Source organism: Triticum aestivum, chromosome 2A (genome assembly GCF_018294505.1).
Source record: "Triticum aestivum cultivar Chinese Spring chromosome 2A, IWGSC CS RefSeq v2.1, whole genome shotgun sequence".
Lineage (NCBI taxonomy): Eukaryota > Viridiplantae > Streptophyta > Magnoliopsida > Poales > Poaceae > Triticum > Triticum aestivum.
Window position 1 is genome coordinate 763,073,107 of NC_057797.1, and position 10,259 is coordinate 763,083,365.

The 10,259-nt window shown below is 47.9% G+C and overlaps 1 long non-coding RNA gene across 1 annotated transcript; it reads right to left on the reverse strand.

Moving 5' to 3' along the window:
- Window positions 1-8,590: 8,590 nt before the first annotated feature.
- LOC123186549 (uncharacterized) lies at window positions 8,591-9,986 on the reverse strand. The gene is made up of 2 exons (XR_006493660.1): window positions 9,119-9,986; window positions 8,591-9,007 (listed from the first exon to the last, which is right to left on the reverse strand). It is a non-coding gene; the product is annotated as an uncharacterized lncRNA (long non-coding RNA).
- Window positions 9,987-10,259: the final 273 nt, after the last annotated feature.

The following is a 10,259-nucleotide window of genomic DNA, read 5'->3' on the forward strand; positions in this document are numbered from 1 at the left end:
CTCCCCTCCCGCCCTGACCGGCCGCCCAGGAGTCGGCATCGAGGAGCCGCGCCCCGGTCGCCCAGGCCGTCCAAGCCGCGCTACCGCCCTGCCCCCTCCCGCCGTCCGCCCCTCCCGCCTTGCCCCGGCCGCCCTCCCGCCGTCCAAGTCGCACCCCGGCCGCCCTCTCGCCGGCCACCGACGCCGCCTCCTCCGAGGTGAGGTATGTGCTTTTTTTCATTTTGTTTCATTTTCTTTATTGTTTCATTTTTAGCACTAATTAGTGACTGTCCTTTGCAGATGGAGATGAACAATGAGGAGATTGTCATGGACTCGATGTCCATTCGTTGGATTGGTCGACATCCGACGATTTCGACATTGATGAGTTGTTGCAAGACGACGACGTCGAGATGATGGGCCTCCTCATCGACGTGCAATCGTTTGAATATCGCGTGAAGCTGATGGATCAGAGGAGAGGGCCGAAGATGGGGCGAGTCACCATCTACCGGAACCGCGCTCTCGGACACGAGCATTTGATGGAAGACTACTTCGCGGAGGTACCTACATACCCTCCTCGTCTCTTCCGCAGAAGGTACCGAATGCGGCGTAGTTTGTTTGTGAAGATTGTCACCGATTGTGAGGCCGCCTCCTATTACTTTAAACGTCGTAGATCCGCTGCCGGTATCATGGGGTTTAGTGCATATCAAAAGATATCGGCGGCAATGCGGGTACTCGCTTATGGCATACCCGCGGATTATACCGACGAGTATCTTCGCATTGGGCAAGATACAACCACGGAGTCAGTCCGTAGGTTTGCCAAGTTGGTCATCCGGTTGTACGGTGAGCAGTATCTTCGGGCACCAAATGAGGAAGATACAAAGAGATTAATGGAAATGAATGAAAAAAGGGGATGGCCGGGGATGCTTGGTAGTCTTGATTGCATGCATTGGAGGTGGAAAAATTTTCCAAAGGCATGGCATGGAATGTATTGCGGTAAAAGCCGTGATGCTACCATTGTGCTTGAGGCCATGGCATCTCAGGACATGGATTTGGCATGTATTCTTTGGGTTGCCGGGAACACTCAATGATATCAATATCCTCAATAGATCTCCTTTGTTAAAAAGATTAATTTCTGGGGATGCTCCAGCTTGCAACTACAAAATCATGGACAATGAGTACTCAATGGGATACTATCTCACCAGTGGCATCTATCCCGAATGAGCAACTCCTGTGAAGTCCATCAAGGAGAAAAATGGGGTGCCCTTAACCAGAAAAGAGGCTCATTTCACCAAGGCACAAGAGGCAGCCCGCAAGGATATCGAGAGAGCTTTCGGTGTTTTGCAAGCAAGGTTTGCCATAGTTTGTGGCCCAGCTCGGTTTTGGGAAAAAAAACCTTGGTGAACATCATGAAATGTTGTGTGATTCTACACAACATGATCCTAGAAGATGAGAGAGGGTTAAACCTCCCTTGTTTCTATGACACTGTTGGTACCCGTGCAACTGGAAAGAAACCCTTCTTGCATACACGCTTTTCTTCAAGCACATCATGAGATTGAGGATGCAACCACTCATGGTCGGCTCCGGGATGATCTAGTAGAGCACCACTGGCAGTTGGATGGGCGGCGCATTGGCCCATGATGTATCTTTGTTTTACTTTTCTATGTCCTATTTGATTCGAACAACTAGTGTAGTTTGCTCAAACATTGTTGTAATAATTTGAATGATTATTGTTTTATTTGGTGTTGTAATAATAACTAGAATGATTATTGTTTTATGTCAAATGTGATGGAATTTGTGATATGCCATATGATGAAATGTGTGATATATGAAATGATAGATTTAAAGGTTGGGGTTGAGGCAAATACTAGAACCCTCAAATCCAATCCTTCAAGCAGTTTAAGGGTTGGGTTTGAGGGTTCTAGTATTTGCCCATGTTTTTCAACCCTTAAAAGTGTCAAAAAGTGGCACTTCTCAACCCTTAAAATTGCTTTAAGGATTTGAGGGTTTGAGGGTTCTACTAGTAATGCTCTCAACCTTGGGGTGGAGCCTAAACACCTGCCTACCTTTTGGGCGAGTAATGCTAGACCTATCGTGGATAGTTTTACGGGATTAACTTAATCCAACAGGTGGAGAAATATGACTGGAGATCAGGGGAGGACTGAAGGAAATATGCCCTAGAGGCAATAATAAAGTTATTATTTATTTCCTTATATCATGATAAATGTTTATTATTCATGCTAGAATTGTATTAACCGGAAACATAATACATGTGTGAATATATAGACAAACAGAGTGTCACTAGTATGCCTCTACTTGACTAGCTCGTTAATCAAAGATGGTTATGTTTCCTAACCATGAACAAAGAGTTGTTATTTGATTAACGAGGTCACATCATTAATTGAATGATCTGATTGACATGACCCATTTCATTAGCTTAGCACCCGATCGTTTAGTATGTTGCTATTGCTTTCTTCATGACTTATACATGTTCCTATGACTATGAGATTATGCAACTCCCGTTTACCGGAGGAACACTTTGGGTACTACCAAACGTCACAACGTAACTGGGTGATTATAAAGGAGTACTACAGGTGTCTCCAATGATAGATGTTGGGTTGGCGTATTTCGAGATTAGAATTTGTCACTCCGATTGTCGGAGAGGTATCTCTGGGCCCTCTCGGTAATACACATCACATAAGCCTTGCAAGCATTATAACTAAGATGTTAGTTGTGAGATGATGTATTACGGAATGAGTAAAGAGACTTGCCGGTAACGAGATTGAACTAGGTATTGGATACCGACGATCGAATCTCGGGCAAGTAACATACCGATGACAAAGGGAACAACGTATGTTGTTATGCGGTCTGACCGATAAAGATCTTCGTAGAATATGTAGGAGCCAATATGGGCATCCAGGTCCCGCTATTGGTTATTGACCGGAGACGTGTCTCGGTCATGTCTACATTGTTCTCGAACCGTAGGGTCCGCACGCTTAACGTTACGATGACAGTTATTATGAGTTTATGCATTTTGATGTACCGAAGGTTGTTCGGAGTCCCGGATGTGATCACGGACATGACGAGGAGTCTCGAAATGGTCGAGACATAAAGATTGATATATTGGAAGCCTATGTTTGGACACCGGAAGTGTTCCGGGTGAAATCGGGATTTTACCGGAATACCGGGAGGGTTACCGGAACCCCCCGGGAGCCAAATGGGCCTACATGGGCCTTAGTGGAAAGGTGAAAGGGGCTGCCATGGAGGGCTGCGCGCCTCCCCCCCCCCCTCCCCTAGTCCTATTAGGACTAGGAGAGGTGGCCGGCCACCTCTCTCTCTCTCTTTCCCCCTTGGAGTCCTAGTTGGAATAGGATTGGAGGGGGGAGTCCTACTCCCGGTAGGAGTAGGACTCCTCCTGCGCCTCCCTCCTTGGCCGGCCAGCCCCTCCCCTTTGATCCTTTATATACGGGGGCAGGGGGCACCTCTAGACACACAAGTTGATCCTTGAGATCGTTCCTTAGCCGTGTGCGGTGCCCCCTGCCACCAAATTCCACCTCGATCATACCGTTGTAGTGCTTAGGCGAAGCCCTACGTCGGTAGTACATCAAGATCGTCACCACGCCGCCGTGCTGACGGAACTCCTCCCCGAAGCTTTGCTGGATCGGAGCCCGGGGATCGTCATCGAGTTGAACGTGTGCTAAGAACTCGGAGGTGCCGGAGTAACGGTGCTTGGATCGGTCGGACCGGGAAGAAGACGTACGACTACTTCCTCTACGTTGTGTCAACGCTTCCGTTGCGATCTACAAGGGTACATAGATCAGACTCTCCCCCTCGTTGCTATGCATCACCATGATCTTGCGTGTGCGTAGGAAATTTTTTGAAATTACTACGTTCCCCAACAAGGACGGGCCACCCCCTTGAAATATTATCGCTTTTGGGTTGTAGATATATACAGTTAAATCTTAGCGCCTGTTTGGTTTTCTGCATGAAATTTGGTCTTTTTGCATCTCTGGATCAACTGAATCTGGCTTAGTGGATACAGGAAAAAATATCATATTTTGCACACAGTTTGATTCCCTGTATCACCAGCCTAGCTGAGTAAAAAACACACGCATGGTTGTATTGGTTGCAAGCCTATGCTAACAAGAGGCAAAAAGTTGTTGTTTGGTTGCATACAAGACATTCGATGTGGTAACCTTTTGTTCTAGCGATGAGGTTACTAGCAACTACATTCATAGGCCCAGTATAGCAAGTCTTAAACTAATAAAAGCATTGGGACATCAATTAAGCAGTATGATGTACATTATGAAACATAGTAATTGGCAGTACTAACATGCACTTAAATCAACGGGCACTAACCGTCCAACGCCATTTCAACAAGTCTTAGGTAGTACTCCCTTCGTTTCTAAATATTTGTCTTTCTAGGAATTTCAATAAGTGACTATATACGAAGAAAAATGAGTGAATGTACACTCTAAAATATGTCTACATACATATGTATGTTGTGGTCCATTTATAATGTCTAGAAAGACAAATATTTGACAACGGAGGGAGTACTAAAGAAAACATCCAAACAGTCCAACGCAAATGCATCCTCGTGCTTCTTACACTTGACCACCATCTCAACGTCATTGATGTTAAAGATGATCACCTTGAAGCTATCGGGAGTCAGCACCTTGAAGGTCACAAGGTACCCGATTTTCAGCTGATGAGCTACGGCGAAGAGGGCCCACTCTTTATAAGGGGTGAGCTTGTTGTTGACCACTCGTACCATGATTCTACAAGCACAACCAGAGTTCATCATTAGCATGACTTCCGGAAGGATGGTGATAATGCACTTGGTGAAGTGAGTGGGCATTGAACCTTAGTTGAAACAACTCCCGACGTGTCACATATCATGTTAATCTTCCCCAAGATAATCACAAATAGATGTTGTGCTCAGTTTAGAAGAACCTACGATTCAAACCGAGAGTGGGATGATTAATAACATTCATGATTCAAGCACTGCAAGAAATTGAAAATAGATAAAGTTTATAGTTCAACAAACGAGTCTTACCCATCTTGCGAGCATACAGGCGCTTCAACTTTCTCATTGGCCAATCGACTCCTAAAATCAGATAGTAATCTTCGCTCTGTACCGAAAGCTAAGATTCTACTATTGAGGCAAACACTGCCAATATATCCTTCTCCATGTGACCAAGTGTTGGATGTTTAGGAGAGTTCATCTTCCATCAAGAGAGGATATCAAAATTGCCAGCACGAGGGACTGGGGCATTGCCAGATAATGTCTCAAGTTTCGTAGTTAACACACTTGCAGAGCGAGCTCTAAGGTTCACATATCGATCCCAATTTGCCATTGCTTCATTACCATTACCATCCATATATACATTAGTTCCTGTTGTACAAGCTCTGGACTATTGTCATCCATTTGAGCATATTGATTGAACAACCCTTGGAACACCTGCATAACTCTCATAATCGTCCTTGATTCTACATCATCACCATATGCATGCTAGAAGCGAAAGTCTAGTTATGTGCACTCAAAAATTAGAGATATCATCCATTTGGGAAAATTCTAAATTTTATTATCATAAATATTCTCAGCTATAATATATATCAACGTACTTCAACCAAATCTCTTTGAAAGTTGGAAGTAGCAGTGTCAATAGAGTTACTACTTCACAGAAACAAAGATCCCCCTCTTTGATTCAAATAATAAATACTTCACCAGGATAGTGTTATAGACAACTCAAGTAGCACTAGTTCCTACTTATTGAATCATTTGCACTGAAAGGATAACGTACCACTACTGATTGTCATTTGCATTGAAACATACGGGCAGACTAGAATTGACCTACACAATATTAGAGACAGCTCAAGCAGCATACACATCTAGCTTCCAGATCAACTAGTTCCTTCCATATAAAGAACACATATCACTCCAAATCAAGAAAACCTAGCCAACCTAACACATGATTTACTTAAGAAGTTACTAGCAACCAAGGAAGAAAAATTACTCTAGATTGGGGTTCGAAATGGGGGTGAGGCTATGGCGTCACCGCTTCGCGTCGGCTGGCCATCATAGAATCGGCGTACAGGGACCGGGACGCCGGTGGAGACTTCGGTCGGGTACACCGATGGCGGCAGCGACCATGGACTTTGAAAGTGGTGGCCGGGGATTTCAGAGGTGGCAGCAACGTCGGCCGTTGCGGTGGCATCGGCCACATTTGTCCTAGAGGAGGAGGAGGAGGAGGAGATGGTAGATGCTGGCAATACCGAAACAATTGATATGGTGGCTAGGGTCCTTGAGCCTGACTAGTCTACAATGATGTCGATGGTTGACGACTACCAGAGTCAATGCTACCGCCACCGGAAGTGCCTCCAGAACCGTGGCGCATAGTGAAAATCGAGCGACTTAATTAAGGTGATTGCCATTGATTTAACTCCCTTTTAGTTGAAATCATTTCAAGTCCCATTGTACGGACTAACCAAACACGCCCTAAATCGATGTCTAGGTCGACCTCTCTCTGTTTTTGATGCCTAAATCGACATCTCTCCATTTAATCAATGCACGAAGTTCAAATGATGGGTAAATCGATGCCTACATCGATCCCTGCGAAGGCGTGGAGAGAGGGTTTATCACCATTGACCAAGGCGGTGGGAGAGGGCTTATCACCATTGACAAAGGCGTGGAAGTCACGTGCAAGCATGTGTAGTCGCTTGCATCGCTCAGGTCTGGCTCACGGAAAACGCCAATTCAACCGTTGCTTTGGAGCCGGGCCGAGCGGTGCTTTAAGTTATGTGCGGACTGAAATTTTCATGCAGGTAAGGCAACCAAATGAAGGATTTTTGGATCTGGCGGAGTTGGTTGAGCCTCATACCAAACACGTCGTGTGAACTCGAATGTTAGTAAAGTAATAATTTTGCTTTGCTTTGTACTACCTCCGTCCTGTTTTATTAGTCTCATTGATTTCTATGCCCAAATTTGACCATAAATTAACTAACAAAATGTTCATGGGTATCAATAAAAATTATATCATTGGATTTATATTTGAATATAACTTTTAATGATGTAATTTTTGGTGACATGATACACATTTGAGCAGTTATATTTGTGGTCAAATTTTGTCACATAAATCAATGGAGACCGATAAATCAGGATGAAGGTAATACGGAGTACTACTAGTACGTGGGTTTCGGGGTCCATTCATGCATGTGTGGCAGCACTAGGCGCGTAGGCAGGGGGAGAATAGAGGTGGTAGAGCGGGGCGGGGGAGTATCCCGCCACATCTCATCTCATATGCCCTGTGTCCGCGGGGAGATCTGGTTGGTCCCCTACGGCCGCAGGAAGGGTCTGGATCTGCGCAGCCCCGGCACCGGCACCGGCACCAGCCCGGCGTGGGTCAGGCGAGGCCGTGACTGACAGGACAACCTCTCCACCCGTCCATGCATCATTGCCAAGTCATGTGATCCGCATAATAACTCACCCGCCGTAATCCCTTCCCAAATCTCCGCCGATGAGCGCCAGATTTGCAGATGCAGATCCCAATCTCTGCCATGCCATGCCATGGCACCGCAAAGCATGCAGCGGCAGGACGGCACGATCGAAAGCCTGAATAAACTGCAATGCACATGGACTGACCGAGCGCCTGACGCAGACGCCGGCCGGGATGTGCCCTGCTCACTGCTGTACTACGTTCTCCGGGTCGGGTGCCGCACGCCGCCGCCGCAGAGGCGCACGCAGAGGAGAGCAGAGGCGCACGCCGCCGCCGCAGGCGAGGTGAAACGGGATGATAATCCGAATGTTTTGCAGGGGAATCAATCGATCACATGGCGACTTTTACGTGGGGGTTATGCTCGCTCGCTGGCCTAGCTTTCCGGTGCGTGCGTGCCGGCCCGGATCGACCACTTTACTGCCGGCCTGCCTGCACCAGCGCGATTTGGTTGGGTTTGGTTGGTCTCCACCTGCTGCCGATGGATCGACGGAGCGCAGAGGCCGTGCGCCCTCCCTGACGGCGACGGCGACGGCGACGGCTCTCCTTTACGACGGAGCGGTCATTTTCCTAAGCTACCAAACGCCCATCCATGGCCATGGCCGTAATGCGGTAGCAAACACCGTCCAACGGCAAAGGGGGCACGCCGGCCTTTCTGTTTGTCTCTTTGCTTCTTTCTTTCCACGGGGACCTGATGTGAGGCCGCCCCGAAAGGGGTTTTGTCGTGAGCTCCGCGGTTATTAGTTACTTACTGCATACGGTGAGTAGTAGTAGAAGAAGAATGGAGAAGAGCATATGCTGAATTCTGCCGGCGTTATACTACGGGGGATCCGGTGACTACTGTTGCGTTTGTGCGGCTGTGGTGAGTGGACAAGTGCAGTGCTGTCAGTCATTCCGTCAGGGTCCAGGTTGAGACAGAGATTACTACGGCGGCAAACCAAGCAGATCTACCCAGTCAGGGTCAGGTCACTGTACAGGTGCTCCGTTTTTGAATTTTGAACACCGTGATTACACGCGCCGGTTTGGTTAGGCAGTTCAGGCGGGATAGATGTGGGACGGTTATTATGCAGAAACAAACCACCATGAGAGCTCTCAACTGCAGTTCAAGTCCCACACAGGTAAATTCTGAAAATTGCTTCAGTCAGAAAGTAAAAACACTGAAGGATTCTCAAGGCTGCTTCGGCCAAACCTTTTGACACCATTCCTGATCTGAATTCTCAATTTGAAAATAAATAAATAAAAAAGATCTGAATTCTCGGCTTGCTTTAGCGTTTAGCAGCGGCGTCGTCTCTGGTCTGAAGAACTCTTGCATGGAAATCGACCTAAGCTCTCGGGCCGGGCGTTTCCTCACGCGGGCAATTATGCTTGTGTTCTGAATTTTCCATGAACACACCGGGGCTTGTGTTCTGAAATTTCCATAAGCAGAGCGTGGATGGGCAATTGGGCTCTTGTTCTGAATTTTCCATAAACAGGGCGTGGATGGATGAGCGATTCAGAATTGGGAAAAGACGAAAATTGTCCAGACAGGCCAAACGCAACTGTAAAAGGGTAGAATTCAGCTCATCAATTGGGAAAAACAAGGCGACCGAAAACAAGATCCGGAGAAGGCAAAACTGCCACGGGAGGAGATCCTCCTCACTGAACTGCACCTGCAGGCAGCATTTACGATGGCCGAATTCAGGCCATCCTGTTGCCGAATTTAGGCCAGGTAAATCCCTGGCGCAACTGCCGTGGACTTGCTCCAACGGGACAAGGCAATTAACGCCGCAATTATCCACCCACCCCCGCACGGCGGAATTCACGTGTTTGATGGCTCGAGAAGGACCGCCAAGAGAATTCCCTGAATTGAGCAGCAGAAGAGCAAAATTCAGAGCAAGCACGCGTAATTCAGGCGAACAAACACATAATTCGAAGCAGAGGCGCGTAATTAAGACGAACAGACGCATCATTCAGACCAGCAGACCCATATTTCAGAGCACGGACACACAATTCAGGCCAGCCAGCAGACGTATAATTCAGGGCAGCAGACTGAAAATTCAGAGCACAGACGCGCAATTCAGACCAGCAGACTGAAAATTCAGAGCAAAAAACGCATAATCCAGGTAAACAGACACAGAATTCAGACCAAAGACTCATAATTCAAGCAGACAAACACAGAATTCAGAGCAAAAAAGGAATAATTCAGGAAAACGGACGCGAAATTCTGCGAGCAAAGACACAGAGCTGCAACCCACGTCGCCGGGCAGAGGCGAGACACAGGAGGCGGGCATGGTTTCCATGGGCTTTCTTGAACCATCAACAGGCGGAGGCGGCCGAAGAGAAGGCGGGAGCGCCACAATCCGCCCGCGAGTTCACAGTTCAAGAAAGCCTGTGGAGAGCATGCCCGCGCACCTTTCCACGCCATAATTCACATCACGGCAAGCACCGAAAGAGGAGGCTAGCGGCGTAGGAAGAGGGCGGCCGGGGAGAGGAGGAGGAGGAGGAGGATGCGGCTAGCTAGAGGTGGTTGCGGGAGAGGAGTGAGAGCAACGGCCCACGGCGCAGGGGATATAAATAGAGCAGAGAGAAGGCACGGGCCGGCGTAGAGAGAGGAGAGTAGTGCCAGTGGCAGTGCCAGCAGCAGCGGCCAGGCCAGGCTCATGCATGGTGGCCGGTAGATGGAGCCCCACGCACCCCACCCTCCGTCCTCCTTTTCCGTGCGACTGCCGGCACCGCACCGCGCCCGCCGGGAATATTAATCCCCATCCGCCCCGTCCACCCATACATACATACCGGATCATCTTCAGTCAG